We start from the raw sequence: 17,105 nt of genomic DNA on the forward strand, positions 1-17,105 counted from the left end.
AATTATGGAACATGGTACCAGTGCTAGAGACACGGACAAAAAGAGAAGACAACACAAACGCCGGTTTCTGAGGTTGACAAGGATCGTGGAAGGAATCACACACGAAAAAGAAGGTGTAACGGGGCTCAATGTAATAGAAAGTATGTCGGTAATGGTAGACAGCTGGGCTAGTTGGTTGTTTCCATTATTATGGAACATGGTACTAGCGCAAGAGACAAGGACAAAGAGAGAAGACAACACGAACGCCGGTTTCTAGGAGGTTGACAAGGGTCGTGGAAGGATTCACACACAAAAAAGAAGGTGTAACGGGGCTTAATGTACTAGAAAGTATGTCGCTAAGGGTAGACAGCTAGGCTAGTTGGTTGTTTGCATTATTATGGAATATGGCACCAGCGCAAGAGACAAGGACAAAGGAAGAAGACAACACGAACGCCAGTTTCTAAGAAGTTGACAAGGATAGTGGAAGGAATCACACACGAAAAAGAAGGTGTAACGGGGCTCAATGTACTAGAAAGTATGTCGCTAAGGGTAGAGAGCTGGGCTAGTTGGTTGTTTGCATAATTATGGAACATGGTACCAGTGCTAGAGACATGGACAAAAAGAGAAGACAACACAAACGCCGGTTTCTAAGAGGTTGACAAGGGTCGTGGAAGGATTCACGTACAACAATGGTGTAACGGGGCTCAATGTACTAGAAAGTATGTCGCTAAGGGTAGACAGCTGGGCTAGTTGGTTGTTTGCATTATTATGGAACATGGCACCAGCGCAAGAGACAAGGAAAAAGGGAGAAGACAACACGAATGCCGGTTTCTAAGATGTTGACAAGGGTCGTGGAAGGATTCACACACAAAAAAGAATGTGTAACGAGGCTCAATGTACTAGAAAGTATGTCGCTAAGGGTAGACAGCTGGGCTAGTTGGTTGTTTGCATTATTATGGAACATGGTACCAGCACAAGAGACAAGGACGAAGGAAGAAGACAACACGAACGCCAGTCTCTAAGAGCTTGACAAGGATCGTGGAAGGAATCACACACGAAAAAGAAGGTGTAGCGGGGCTCAATATACTAGAAAGTATGTTGCTAAGGGTAGACAACTGGGCTAGTTGGTTGTTTGCATTATTATGGGACGTGGTACAAGCGCAAGAGACAAGGACAAAGGGAGAAGACAACACGAACGCCGGTTTCTAAGAGGTTGACAAGGGCCGTGGAAAGATTCACACACAAAAAAGAAGGTGTAACGGGGCTCAATGTACTAGAAAGTATGTCGCTAAGTGTAGACAGCTGGACTAGTTGGTTGTTTGCATTATTATGGAACATGGTACTAGTGCAAGAGACAAGGACAAAGGGAGAAGACAACAAAAATGCCGGTTTCTAAGAGGTTGACAAGGATCGTGGAAGGAATCACACACGAAAAAGAAGTTGTAACGGGGCTCAATGTACTAGAAAGTATGTCGCTAAGGGTAGACAGCTGGGCTAGTTGGTTGTTTGCATTATTATGGAACATGGTACCAGTGCTAGAGACATGGACAAAAAGAGAAGACAACACAAACGCCGGTTTCTAAGAGGTTGACAAGGATCGTGGAAGGAATCACACACGAAAAATAAGGTGTAACGGGGCTCAATGTACTAGAACGTATGTCGCTAAGGTAGACAGCTGGGCTAGTTGGTTGTTTGCATTAATATGGAACATGGTACTAGCGCAAGAGACAAGGACAAAGGGAGAAGACAACACGAACGCAAGTTTCTAAGAGGTTGACAAGGGTTATGGAAAGATTCACACACAAAAAAGGTGTAACGGGGCTCAATGTACTAGAAAGTATGTCGCTAAGTGTAGACAGCTGGGCTAGTTGGTTGTTTGCATAATTATGGAACATGGTACCAGTGCTAGAGACATGGACAAAAAGAGAAGACAACAAAAAACGCCGGTTTCTAAGAGGTTGACAAGGGTCGTGGAAGGATTCACACAAAAAAGAAGGTGTAACGGGGCTCAATGTACTAGAAAGTATGTCGCTAAGTGTAGACAGCTGGGCTAGTTGGTTGTTTGTATAATTATGGAACATGGTACCAGCACAAGAGACAAGGACAAAGGAAGAAGACAACACGAACGCCAGTTTCTAAGAGGTTGACAAGGATCGTGGAAATAATCACACACGAAAAAGAAGGTGTAACGGGGCTCAATGTACTAGAAAGTATGTCGCTAAGTGTAGACAGCTGGGCTAGTTGGTTGTTTGCATTATTATGGAACATGGTACTAGCGCAAGAGACAAGGACAAAGGGAAAAGACAACACGAATGCCGGTTTCTAAGAGGTTGACAAGGATCGCGGAAGGAATCAGACACGAAAAAGAAGTTGTAACGGGGCTCAATGTACTAGAAAGTAAGTCGCTAAGGGTAGACAGCTGGGCTAGTTGGTTGTTTGCATTATTATGGAACATGGAACCAGCGCAAGAGACAAGGGCAAAGGAAGAAGACAACACGAACGCCAGTTTCTAAGAGGTTGACAAGGGTCATGGAAGGATTCACACACAAAAAAGAAGGTGTAACGGTGCTCAATGTACTAGAAAGTATATCGCTAAGGGTAGACAGCTGGGCTAGTTGGTTGTTTGCATAATTATGGAACATGGTACCAGTGCTAGAGACATGGACAAAAAGAAAAGACAACACAAACGCCGGTTTCTAAGAGGTTGACAAGGATCGTGGAAGGAATCACACACGAAAAAGAAGGTGTAACGGGGCTCAATGTAATAGAAAGTATGTCGGTAAGGGTAGACAGCTGGGCTAGTTGGTTGTTTGCATTATTATGGAACATGGTACAAGCGCAAGAGACAAGGACAAAGGGAGAAGACAACACGAACGCCGGTTTCTAAGAGGTTGACAAGGGTTGTGGAAGGATTCACACACAAAAAAGAAGGTGTAACGGGGCTCAATGTACTGGAAAGTATGTCGCTAAGTGTAGACAGCTGGGCTAGTTGGTTGTTTGCATAATTATGGAACATGGTACCAGTGCTAGAGACACGGACAAAAAGAGAAGACAACACAAACGCCGGTTTCTAAGAGCTTGACAAGGATCGTGGAAGGAATCACACACGAAAAAGAAGGTGTAACGGGGCTCAATATACTAGAAAGTATGTCGATAAGTGTAGACAGCTGGGCTAGTTGGTTGTTTCCATTATTATGGAACATGGTACTAGCGCAAGAGACAAGGACAAATAGAGAAGACAACACGAACGCCGGTTTCTAGGAAGTTGACAAGGGTCGTGGAAGGATTCACACACAAAAAAGAAGGTGTAACGGGGCTTAATGTACTAGAAAGTATGTCGCTAAGGGTAGACAGCTGGGCTAGTTGGTTTTTTGCATTATTATGGAATATGGCACCAGCGCAAGAGACAAGGACAAAGGAAGAAGACAACACGAACGCCAGTTTCTAAGAAGTTGACAAGGATCGTGGAAGGAATCACACACGAAAAAGAAGGTGTAACGGGGCTCAATGTACTAGAAAGTATGTCGCTAAGGGTAGACAGCTGGGCTAGTTGGTTGTTTGCATAATTATGGAACATGGTACCAGTGCTAGAGACATGGACAAAAAGAGAAGACAACACAAACGCCGGTTTCTAAGAGGTTGACAAGGGTCGTGGAAGGATTCACGTACAACAATGGTGTAACGGGGCTCAATGTACTAGAAAGTATGTCGCTAAGGGTAGACAGCTGGGCTAGTTGGTTGTTTGCATTATTATGGAACATGGCACCAGCGCAAGAGACAAGGAAAAAGGGAGAAGACAACACGAATGCCGGTTTCTAAGATGTTGACAAGGGTCGTGGAAGGATTCACACACAAAAAAGAATGTGTAACGAGGCTCAATGTACTAGAAAGTATGTCGCTAAGGGTAGACAGCTGGGCTAGTTGGTTGTTTGCATTATTATGGAACATGGTACAAGCGCAAGAGACAAGGACAAAAGGAGAAGACAACACGAACGCCGGTTTCTAAGAGGTTGACAAGGGTTGTGGAAGGATTCACACACGAAAAAGAAGGTGTAACGGGGCTCAATGTACTGGAAAGTATGTCGCTAAGTGTAGACAGCTGGGCTAGTTGGTTGTTTGCATTATTATGGAACATGGTACTAGCGCAAGAGACAAGGACAAAGGGAAAAGACAACACGAATGCCGGTTTCTAAGAGGTTGACAAGGATCGTGGAAGGAATCAGACACGAAAAAGAAGTTGTAACGGGGCTCAATGTACTAGAAAGTAAGTCGCTAAGGGTAGACAGCTGGGCTAGTTGGTTGTTTGCATTATTATGGAACATGGAACCAGCGCAAGAGACAAGGGCAAAGGAAGAAGACAACACGAACGCCAGTTTCTAAGAGGTTGACAAGGGTCATGGAAGGATTCACACACAAAAAAGAAGGTGTAACGGTGCTCAATGTACTAGAAAGTATATCGCTAAGGGTAGACAGCTGGGCTAGTTGGTTGTTTGCATAATTATGGAACATGGTACCAGTGCTAGAGACATGGACAAAAAGAAAAGACAACACAAACGCCGGTTTCTAAGAGGTTGACAAGGATCGTGGAAGGAATCACACACGAAAAAGAAGGTGTAACGGGGCTCAATGTAATAGAAAGTATGTCGGTAAGGGTAGACAGCTGGGCTAGTTGGTTGTTTGCATTATTATGGAACATGGTACAAGCGCAAGAGACAAGGACAAAGGGAGAAGACAACACGAACGCCGGTTTCTAAGAGGTTGACAAGGGTTGTGGAAGGATTCACACACAAAAAAGAAGGTGTAACGGGGCTCAATGTACTGGAAAGTATGTCGCTAAGTGTAGACAGCTGGGCTAGTTGGTTGTTTGCATAATTATGGAACATGGTACCAGTGCTAGAGACACGGACAAAAAGAGAAGACAACACAAACGCCGGTTTCTAAGAGCTTGACAAGGATCGTGGAAGGAATCACACACGAAAAAGAAGGTGTAACGGGGCTCAATATACTAGAAAGTATGTCGATAAGTGTAGACAGCTGGGCTAGTTGGTTGTTTCCATTATTATGGAACATGGTACTAGCGCAAGAGACAAGGACAAATAGAGAAGACAACACGAACGCCGGTTTCTAGGAAGTTGACAAGGGTCGTGGAAGGATTCACACACAAAAAAGAAGGTGTAACGGGGCTTAATGTACTAGAAAGTATGTCGCTAAGGGTAGACAGCTGGGCTAGTTGGTTTTTTGCATTATTATGGAATATGGCACCAGCGCAAGAGACAAGGACAAAGGAAGAAGACAACACGAACGCCAGTTTCTAAGAAGTTGACAAGGATCGTGGAAGGAATCACACACGAAAAAGAAGGTGTAACGGGGCTCAATGTACTAGAAAGTATGTTGCTAAGGGTAGACAGCTGGGCTAGTTGGTTGTTTGCATAATTATGGAACATGGTACCAGTGCTAGAGACATGGACAAAAAGAGAAGACAACACAAACGCCGGTTTCTAAGAGGTTGACAAGGGTCGTGGAAGGATTCACGTACAACAATGGTGTAACGGGGCTCAATGTACTAGAAAGTATGTCGCTAAGGGTAGACAGCTGGGCTAGTTGGTTGTTTGCATTATTATGGAACATGGCACCAGCGCAAGAGACAAGGAAAAAGGGAGAAGACAACACGAATGCCGGTTTCTAAGATGTTGACAAGGGTCGTGGAAGGATTCACACACAAAAAAGAATGTGTAACGAGGCTCAATGTACTAGAAAGTATGTCGCTAAGGGTAGACAGCTGGGCTAGTTGGTTGTTTGCATTATTATGGAACATGGTACAAGCGCAAGAGACAAGGACAAAAGGAGAAGACAACACGAACGCCGGTTTCTAAGAGGTTGACAAGGGTTGTGGAAGGATTCACACACGAAAAAGAAGGTGTAACGGGGCTCAATGTACTGGAAAGTATGTCGCTAAGTGTAGACAGCTGGGCTAGTTGGTTGTTTGCATTATTATGGAACATGGTACTAGCGCAAGAGACAAGGACAAAGGGAAAAGACAACACGAATGCCGGTTTCTAAGAGGTTGACAAGGGTCGTGGAAGGATTCACACACAAAAAGAAGGTGTAACGGGGCTCAATGTACTAGAAAGTATGTTGCTAAGGGTAGACAGCTGGGCTAGTTGGTTGTTTGCATTATTATAGAACATGGAACCAGCGCAAGAGACAAGGGCAAAGGAAGAAGACAACACGAACGCCAGTTTCTAAGAGGTTGACAAGGGTCATGGAAGGATTCACACACAAAAAAGAAGGTGTAACGGGGCTCAATGTACTAGAAAGTATATCGCTAAGGGTAGACAGCTGGGCTAGTTGGTTGTTTGCATAATTATGGAACATGGTACCAGTGCTAGAGACATGGACAAAAAGAAAAGACAACACAAACGCCGGTTTCTAAGAGGTTGACAAGGATCGTGGAAGGAATCACACACGAAAAAGAACGTGTAACGGGGCTCAATGTAATAGAAAGAATGTCGGTAAGGGTAGACAGCTGGGCTAGTTGGTTGTTTGCATTATTATGGAACATGGTACAAGCGCAAGAGACAAGGACAAAGGGAGAAGACAACACGAACGCCGGTTTCTAAGAGGTTGACAAGGGTTGTGGAAGGATTCACACACAAAAAAGAAGGTGTAACGGGGCTCAATGTACTGGAAAGTATGTCGCTAAGTGTAGACAGCTGGGCTAGTTGGTTGTTTGCATAATTATGGAACATGGTACCAGTGCTAGAGACACGGATAAAAAGAGAAGACAACACAAACGCCGGTTTCTAAGAGCTTGACAAGGATCGTGGAAGGAATCACACACGAAAAAGAAGGTGTAACGGGGCTCAATATACTAGAAAGTATGTCGATAAGTGTAGACAGCTGGGCTAGTTGGTTGTTTCCATTATTATGGAACATGGTACTAGCGCAAGAGACAAGGACAAAGAGAGAAGACAACACGAACGCCGGTTTCTAGGAGGTTGACAAGGGTCGTGGAAGGATTCACACACAAAAAAGAAGGTGTAACGGGGCTTAATGTACTAGAAAGTATGTCGCTAAGGGTAGACAGCTGGGCTAGTTGGTTGTTTGCATTATTATGGAATATGGCACCAGCGCAAGAGACAAGGACAAAGGAAGAAGACAACACGAACGCCAGTTTCTAAGAAGTTGACAAGGATCGTGGAAGGAATCACACACGAAAAAGAAGGTGTAACGGGGCTCAATGTACTAGAAAGTATGTCGCTAAGGGTAGACAGCTGGGCTAGTTGGTTGTTTGCATAATTATGGAACATGGTACCAGTGCTAGAGACATGGACAAAAAGAGAAGACAACACAAACGCCGGTTTCTAAGAGGTTGACAAGGGTCGTGGAAGGATTCACGTACAACAATGGTGTAACGGGGCTCAATGTACTAGAAAGTATGTCGCTAAGGGTAGACAGCTGGGCTAGTTGGTTGTTTGCATTATTATGGAACATGGCACCAGCGCAAGAGACAAGGAAAAAGGGAGAAGACAACACGAATGCCGGTTTCTAAGATGTTGACAAGGGTCGTGGAAGGATTCACACACAAAAAAGAATGTGTAACGAGGCTCAATGTACTAGAAAGTATGTCGCTAAGGGTAGACAGCTGGGCTAGTTGGTTGTTTGCATTATTATGGAACATGGTACCAGCACAAGAGACAAGGACAAAGGAAGAAGACAACACGAACGCCAGTTTCTAAGAGGTTGACAAGGATCGTGGAAGGAATCACACACGAAAAAGAAGGTGTAACGGGGCTCAATGTACTAGAAAGTATGTCGCTAAGTGTAGACAGCTGGGCTAGTTGGTTGTTTGCATTATTATGGAACATGGTACTAGCGCAAGAGACAAGGAAAAAGGGAAAAGACAACACGAATGCCGGTTTCTAAGAGGTTGACAAGGATCGTGGAAGGAATCACAAACGAAAAAGGAGTTGTAACGGGGCTCAATGTACTAAAAAGTAAGTCGCTAAGGGTAGACAGCTGGGCTAGTTGGTTGCTTGCATTATTATGGAACATGGTACTAGCGCAAGAGACAAAGACAAAGGGAGAAGACAACACGAATGCCGGTTTCTAAGAGGTTGACAAGGGTCGTGGAAGGATTCACACACAAAAAGAAGGTGTAACGGGGCTCAATGTACTAGAAAGTATGTTGCTAAGGGTAGACAGCTGGGCTAGTTGGTTGTTTGCATTATTATGGAACATGGAACCAGCGCAAGAGACAAGGGCAAAGGAAGAAGACAACACGAACGCCAGTTTCTAAGAGGTTGACAAGGGTCATGGAAGGATTCACACACAAAAAAGAAGGTGTAACGGGGCTCAATGTACTAGAAAGTATATCGCTAAGGGTAGACAGCTGGGCTAGTTGGTTGTTTGCATAATTATGGAACATGGTACTAGCGCAAGAGACAAGGACAAAGGAAGAAGACAACACGAACGCCAGTTTCTAAGAGGTTGACAAGGATCGTGGAAGGAATCACACACGAAAAAGAAGGTGTAACGGGGCTCAATGTAATAGAAAGTATGTCGGTAAGGGTAGACAGCTGGGCTAGTTGGTTGTTTGCATTATTATGGAACATGGTACAAGCGCAAGAGACAAGGACAAAAGGAGAAGACAACACGAACGCCGGTTTCTAAGAGGTTGACAAGGGTTGTGGAAGGATTCACACACGAAAAAGAAGGTGTAACGGGGCTCAATGTACTGGAAAGTATGTCGCTAAGTGTAGACAGCTGGGCTAGTTGGTTGTTTGCATTATTATGGAACATGGTACTAGCGCAAGAGACAAGGACAAAGGGAAAAGACAACACGAATGCCGGTTTCTAAGAGGTTGACAAGGATCGTGGAAGGAATCAGACACGAAAAAGAAGTTGTAACGGGGCTCAATGTACTAGAAAGTAAGTCGCTAAGGGTAGACAGCTGGGCTAGTTGGTTGTTTGCATTATTATGGAACATGGTACTAGCGCAAGAGACAAGGAAAAAGGGAAAAGACAACACGAATGCCGTTTTTTAAGAGGTTGACAAGGATCGTGGAAGGAATCACAAACGAAAAAGGAGTTGTAACGGGGCTCAATGTACTAAAAAGTAAGTCGCTAAGGGTAGACAGCTGGGCTAGTTGGTTGCTTGCATTATTATGGAACATGGTACTAGCGCAAGAGACAAGGACAAAGGGAGAAGACAACACGAATGCCGGTTTCTAAGAGGTTGACAAGGGTCGTGGAAGGATTCACACACAAAAAGAAGGTGTAACGGGGCTCAATGTACTAGAAAGTATGTTGCTAAGGGTAGACAGCTGGGCTAGTTGGTTGTTTGCATTATTATGGAACATGGAACCAGCGCAAGAGACAAGGGCAAAGGAAGAAGACAACACGAACGCCAGTTTCTAAGAGGTTGACAAGGGTCATGGAAGGATTCACACACAAAAAAGAAGGTGTAACGGGGCTCAATGTACTAGAAAGTATATCGCTAAGGGTAGACAGCTGGGCTAGTTGGTTGTTTGCATAATTATGGAACATGGTACCAGTGCTAGAGACATGGACAAAAAGAAAAGACAACACAAACGCCGGTTTCTAAGAGGTTGACAAGGATCGTGGAAGGAATCACACACGAAAAAGAACGTGTAACGGGGCTCAATGTAATAGAAAGAATGTCGGTAAGGGTAGACAGCTGGGCTAGTTGGTTGTTTGCATTATTATGGAACATGGTACAAGCGCAAGAGACAAGGACAAAGGGAGAAGACAACACGAACGCCGGTTTCTAAGAGGTTGACAAGGGTTGTGGAAGGATTCACACACAAAAAAGAAGGTGTAACGGGGCTCAATGTACTGGAAAGTATGTCGCTAAGTGTAGACGGCTGGGCTAGTTGGTTGTTTGCATAATTATGGAACATGGTACCAGTGCTAGAGACACGGATAAAAAGAGAAGACAACACAAACGCCGGTTTCTAAGAGCTTGACAAGGGTCGTGGAAGGATTCACACACAAAAAAGAAGGTGTAACGGGGCTTAATGTACTAGGAAGTATGTCGCTAAGGGTAGATAGCTGGGCTAGTTGGTTGTTTGCATTATTATGGAATATGGCACCAGCGCAAGAGACAAGGACAAAGGAAGAAGACAACACGAACGCCAGTTTCTAAGAAGTTGACAAGGATCGTGGAAGGAATCACACACGAAAAAGAAGGTGTAACGGGGCTCAATGTACTAGAAAGTATGTCGCTAAGGGTAGACAGCTGGGCTAGTTGGTTGTTTGCATAATTATGGAACATGGTACCAGTGCTAGAGACATGGACAAAAAGAGAAGACAACACAAACGCCGGTTTCTAAGAGGTTGACAAGGGTCGTGGAAGGATTCACGTACAACAATGGTGTAACGGGGCTCAATGTACTAGAAAGTATGTCGCTAAGGGTAGACAGCTGGGCTAGTTGGTTGTTTGCATTATTATGGAACATGGCACCAGCGCAAGAGACAAGGAAAAAGGGAGAAGACAACACGAATGCCGGTTTCTAAGATGTTGACAAGGGTCGTGGAAGGATTCACACACAAAAAAGAATGTGTAACGAGGCTCAATGTACTAGAAAGTATGTCGCTAAGGGTAGACAGCTGGGCTAGTTGGTTGTTTGCATTATTATGGAACATGGTACCAGCACAAGAGACAAGGACAAAGGAAGAAGACAACACGAACGCCAGTTTCTAAGAGGTTGACAAGGATCGTGGAAGGAATCACATACGAAAAAGAAGGTGTAACGGGGCTCAATGTACTAGAAAGTATGTCGCTAAGTGTAGACAGCTGGGCTAGTTGGTTGTTTGCATTATTATGGAACATGGTACTAGCGCAAGAGACAAGGAAAAAGGAAAAAGACAACACGAATGCCGGTTTCTAAGAGGTTGACAAGGATCGTGGAAGGAATCACAAACGAAAAAGGAGTTGTAACGGGGCTCAATGTACTAAAAAGTAAGTCGCTAAGGGTAGACAGCTGGGCTAGTTGGTTGTTTGCATTATTATGGAACATGGAACCAGCGCAAGAGACAAGGGCAAAGGAAGAAGACAACACGAACGCCAGTTTCTAAGAGGTTGACAAGGGTCATGGAAGGATTCACACACAAAAAAGAAGGTGTAACGGGGCTCAATGTACTAGAAAGTATATCGCTAAGGGTAGACAGCTGGGCTAGTTGGTTGTTTGCATAATTATGGAACATGGTACTAGCGCAAGAGACAAGGACAAAGGAAGAAGACAACACGAACGCCAGTTTCTAAGAGGTTGACAAGGATCGTGGAAGGAATCACCCACGAAAAAGAAGGTGTAACGGGGCTCAATGTAATAGAAAGTATGTCGGTAAGGGTAGACAGCTGGGCTAGTTGGTTGTTTGCATTATTATGGAACATGGTACAAGCGCAAGAGACAAGGACAAAAGGAGAAGACAACACGAACGCCGGTTTCTAAGAGGTTGACAAGGGTTGTGGAAGGATTCACACACAAAAAAGAAGGTGTAACGGGGCTCAATGTACTGGAAAGTATGTCGCTAAGTGTAGACAGCTGGGCTAGTTGGTTGTTTGCATAATTATGGAACATGGTACCAGTGCTAGAGACACGGACAAAAAGAGAAGACAACACAAACGCCGGTTTCTAAGAGCTTGACAAGGATCGTGGAAGGAATCACACACGAAAAAGAAGGTGTAACGGGGCTCAATATACTAGAAAGTATGTCGATAAGTGTAGACAGCTGGGCTAGTTGGTTGTTTCCATTATTATGGAACATGGTACTAGCGCAAGAGACAAGGACAAAGTGAGAAGACAACACGAACGCCGGTTTCTAGGAGGTTGACAAGGGTCGTGGAAGGATTCACACACAAAAAAGAAGGTGTAACGGGGCTTAATGTACTAGAAAGTATGTCGCTAAGGGTAGACAGCTGGGCTAGTTGGTTGTTTGCATTATTATGGAACATGGTACTAGCGCAAGAGACAAGGACAAAGGAAGAAGACAACACGAACGCCAGTTTCTAAGAGGTTGACAAGGATCGTGGAAGGAATCACACACGAAAAAGAAGGTGTAACGGGGCTCAATGTACTAGAAAGTATGTCGCTAAGTGTAGACAGCTGGGCTAGTTGGTTGTTTGCATTATTATGGAACATGGTACTAGCGCAAGAGACAAGGAAAAAGGAAAAAGACAACACGAATGCCGGTTTCTAAGAGGTTGACAAGGATCGTGGAAGGAATCACAAACGAAAAAGGAGTTGTAACGGGGCTCAATGTACTAAAAAGTAAGTCGCTAAGGGTAGACAGCTGGGCTAGTTGGTTACTTGCATTATTATGGAACATGGTACTAGCGCAAGAGACAAGGACAAAGGGAGAAGACAATACGAATGCCGGTTTCTAAGAGGTTGACAAGGGTCGTGGAAGGATTCACACACAAAAAGAAGGTGTAACGGGGCTCAATGTACTAGAAAGTATGTTGCTAAGGGTAGACAGCTGGGCTAGTTGGTTGTTTGCATTATTATGGAACATGGAACCAGCGCAAGAGACAAGGGCAAAGGAAGAAGACAACACGAACGCCAGTTTCTAAGAGGTTGACAAGGGTCATGGAAGGATTCATACACAAAAAAGAAGGTGTAACGGGGCTCAATGTACTAGAAAGTATATCGCTAAGGGTAGACAGCTGGGCTAGTTGGTTGTTTGCATAATTATGGAACATGGTACTAGCGCAAGAGACAAGGACAAAGGAAGAAGACAACACGAACGCCAGTTTCTAAGAGGTTGACAAGGATCGTGGAAGGAATCACCCACGAAAAAGAAGGTGTAACGGGGCTCAATGTAATAGAAAGTATGTCGGTAAGGGTAGACAGCTGGGCTAGTTGGTTGTTTGCATTATTATGGAACATGGTACAAGCGCAAGAGACAAGGACAAAAGGAGAAGACAACACGAACGCCGGTTTCTAAGAGGTTGACAAGGGTTGTGGAAGGATTCACACACAAAAAAGAAGGTGTAACGGGGCTCAATGTACTGGAAAGTATGTCGCTAAGTGTAGACAGCTGGGCTAGTTGGTTGTTTGCATAATTATGGAACATGGTACCAGTGCTAGAGACACGGACAAAAAGAGAAGACAACACAAACGCCGGTTTCTAAGAGCTTGACAAGGATCGTGGAAGGAATCACACACGAAAAAGAAGGTGTAACGGGGCTCAATATACTAGAAAGTATGTCGATAAGTGTAGACAGCTGGGCTAGTTGGTTGTTTCCATTATTATGGAACATGGTACTAGCGCAAGAGACAAGGACAAAGTGAGAAGACAACACGAACGCCGGTTTCTAGGAGGTTGACAAGGGTCGTGGAAGGATTCACACACAAAAAAGAAGGTGTAACGGGGCTTAATGTACTAGAAAGTATGTCGCTAAGGGTAGACAGCTGGGCTAGTTGGTTGTTTGCATTATTATGGAACATGGTACTAGCGCAAGAGACAAGGACAAAGGAAGAAGACAACACGAACGCCAGTTTCTAAGAGGTTGACAAGGATCGTGGAAGGAATCACACACGAAAAAGAAGGTGTAACGGGGCTCAATGTACTAGAAAGTATGTCGCTAAGTGTAGACAGCTGGGCTAGTTGGTTGTTTGCATTATTATGGGACATGGTACAAGCGCAAGAGACACGGACAAAGGGAGAAGACAACACGAACGCCGGTTTCTAAGAGGTTGACAAGGGTCGTGGAAGGATTCACACACAAAAAAGGTGTAACGGGGCACAATGTACTAGAAAGTATGTCGCTAAGTGTAGACAGCTGGGCTAGTTGGTTGTTTGCATTATTATGGAACATAGTACTAGCGCAAGAGACAAGGACAAAGGGAAAAGACAACACGAATGCCTGTTTCTAAGAGGTTGACAAGGATCGTGGAAGGAATCACAAACGAAAAATAAGGTGTAACGGGGCTCAATGTACTAGAAAGTATGTCGCTAAGGGTAGACAGCTGGGCTAGTTGGTTGTTTGCATAATTATGGAACATGGTACCAGTGCTAGAGACATGGACAAAAAGAAAAGACAACACAAACGCCGGTTTCTAAGAGGTTGACAAGGATCGTGGAAGGAATCACACACGAAAAAGAAGGTGTAACGGGGCTCAATGTACTAGAAAGTATGTCGCTAAGGGTAGACAACTGGGCTAGTTGGTTGTTTGCATTATTATGGGACATGGTACAAGCGCAAGAGACAAGGACAAAGGGAGAAGACAACACGAACGCCGGTTTCTAAGAGGTTGACAAGGGCCGTGGAAAGATTCACACACAGAAAACAAGGTGTAACGGGGCTCAATGTACTAGAAAGTATGTCGCTAAGTGTAGACAGCTGGACTAGTTGGTTGTTTGCATTATTATGGAACATGGTACTAGTGCAAGAGACAAGGACAAAGGGAGAAGACAACAAAAATGCCGGTTTCTAAGTGGTTGACAAGGATCGTGGAAGGAATCACACACGAAAAAGAAGGTGTAACGGGGCTCAATGTACTAGAAAGTATGTCGCTAAGGGTAGACAGCTGGGCTAGTTGGTTGTTTGCATTAATATGGAACATGGTACTAGCGCAAGAGACAAGGACAAAGGGAGAAGACAACACGAACGCCAGTTTCTAAGAAGTTGACAAGGATCGTGGAAGGAATCACACACGAAAAAGAAGGTGTAACGGGGCTCAATGTACTAGAAAGTATGTCGCTAAGGGTAGACAGCTGGGCTAGTTGGTTGTTTGCATAATTATGGAACATGGTACCAGTGCTAGAGACATGGACAAAAAGAGAAGACAACAAAAAACGCCGGTTTCTAAGAGGTTGACAAGGGTCGTGGAAGGATTCACACAAAAAAGAAGGTGTAACGGGGCTCAATGTACTAGAAAGTATGTCGCTAAGTGTAGACAGCTGGGCTAGTTGGTTGTTTGTATAATTATGGAACATGGTACCAGTGCTAGAGACACGGACAAAAAGAGAAGACAACACAAACGCCGGTTTCTAAGAGGTTGACAAGGGTCGTGGAAGGATTCACACACAAAAAAGGTGTAACGGGGCTTAATGTACTAGAAAGTATGTCGCTAAGGGTAGACAGTTGGGCTAGTTGGTTGTTTGCATTATTATGGAATATGGCACCAGCGCAAGAGACAAGGACAAAGGAAGAAGACAACACGAACGCCAGTTTCTAAGAAGTTGACAAGGATCGTGGAAGGAATCACACACGAAAAAGAAGGTGTAACGGGGCTCAATGTACTAGAAAGTATGTCGCTAAGGGTAGACAGCTGGGCTAGTTGGTTGTTTGCATAATTATGGAACATGGTACCAGTGCTAGAGGCATGGACAAAAAGAGAAGACAACACAAACGCCGGTTTCTAAGAGGTTGACAAGGGTCGTGGAAGGATTCACGTACAACAATGGTGTAACGGGGCTCAATGTACTAGAAAGTATGTCGCTAAGGGTAGACAGCTGGGCTAGTTGGTTGTTTGCATTATTATGGAACATGGCACCAGCGCAAGAGACAAGGAAAAAGGGAGAAGACAACACGAATGCCGGTTTCTAAGATGTTGACAAGGGTCGTGGAAGGATTCACACACAAAAAAGAATGTGTAACGAGGCTCAATGTACTAGAAAGTATGTCGCTAAGGGTAGACAGCTGGGCTAGTTGGTTGTTTGCATTATTATGGAACATGGTACCAGCACAAGAGACAAGGACAAAGGAAGAAGACAACACGAACGCCAGTTTCTAAGAGGTTGACAAGGATCGTGGAAGGAATCACACACGAAAAAGAAGGTGTAACGGGGCTCAATGTACTAGAAAGTATGTCGCTAAGTGTAGACAGCTGGGCTAGTTGGTTGTTTGCATTATTATGGAACATGGTACTAGCGCAAGAGACAAGGACAAAGGGAAAAGACAACACGAATGCCGGTTTCTAAGAGGTTGACAAGGATCGTGGAAGGAATCAGACACGAAAAAGAAGTTGTAACGGGGCTCAATGTACTAGAAAGTAAGTCGCTAAGGGTAGACAGCTGGGCTAGTTGGTTGTTTGCATTATTATGGAACATGGTACTAGCGCAAGAGACAAGGAAAAAGGGAAAAGACAACACGAATGCCGTTTTTTAAGAGGTTGACAAGGATCGTGGAAGGAATCACAAACGAAAAAGGAGTTGTAACGGGGCTCAATGTACTAAAAAGTAAGTCGCTAAGGGTAGACAGCTGGGCTAGTTGGTTGCTTGCATTATTATGGAACATGGTACTGGCGCAAGAGACAAGGACAAAGGGAGAAGACAACACGAATGCCGGTTTCTAAGAGGTTGACAAGGGTCGTGGAAGGATTCACACACAAAAAGAAGGTGTAACGGGGCTCAATGTACTAGAAAGTATGTTGCTAAGGGTAGACAGCTGGGCTAGTTGGTTGTTTGCATTATTATGGAACATGGAACCAGCCTAAGAGACAAGGGCAAAGGAAGAAGACAACACGAACGCCAGTTTCTAAGAGGTTGACAAGGGTCATGGAAGGATTCACACACAAAAAAGAAGGTGTAACGGGGCTCAATGTACTAGAAAGTATATCGCTAAGGGTAGACAGCTGGGCTAGTTGGTTGTTTGCATAATTATGGAACATGGTACCAGTGCTAGAGACATGGACAAAAAGAAAAGACAACACAAACGCCGGTTTCTAAGAGGTTGACAAGGATCGTGGAAGGAATCACACACGAAAAAGAACGTGTAACGGGGCTCAATGTAATAGAAAGTATGTCGGTAAGGGTAGAAAGCTGGGCTAGTTGGTTGTTTGCATTATTATGGAACATGGTACAAGCGCAAGAGACAAGGACAAAGGGAGAAGACAACACGAACGCCGGTTTCTAAGAGGTTGACAAGGGTTGTGGAAGGATTCACACACAAAAAAGAAGGTGTAACGGGGCTCAATGTACTGGAAAGTATGTCGCTAAGTGTAGACAGCTGGGCTAGTTGGTTGTTTGCATAATTATGGAACATGGTACCAGTGCTAGAGACACGGACAAAAAGAGAAGACAACACAAACGCCGGTTTCTAAGAGCTTGACAAGGATCGTGGAAGGAATCACACACGAAAAAGAAGGTGTAACGGG

The sequence above is a fragment of the Amblyomma americanum genome, chromosome 4, assembly GCF_052857255.1.
Source record: "Amblyomma americanum isolate KBUSLIRL-KWMA chromosome 4, ASM5285725v1, whole genome shotgun sequence".
Taxonomy (NCBI): Eukaryota; Metazoa; Arthropoda; class Arachnida; order Ixodida; family Ixodidae; genus Amblyomma; species Amblyomma americanum.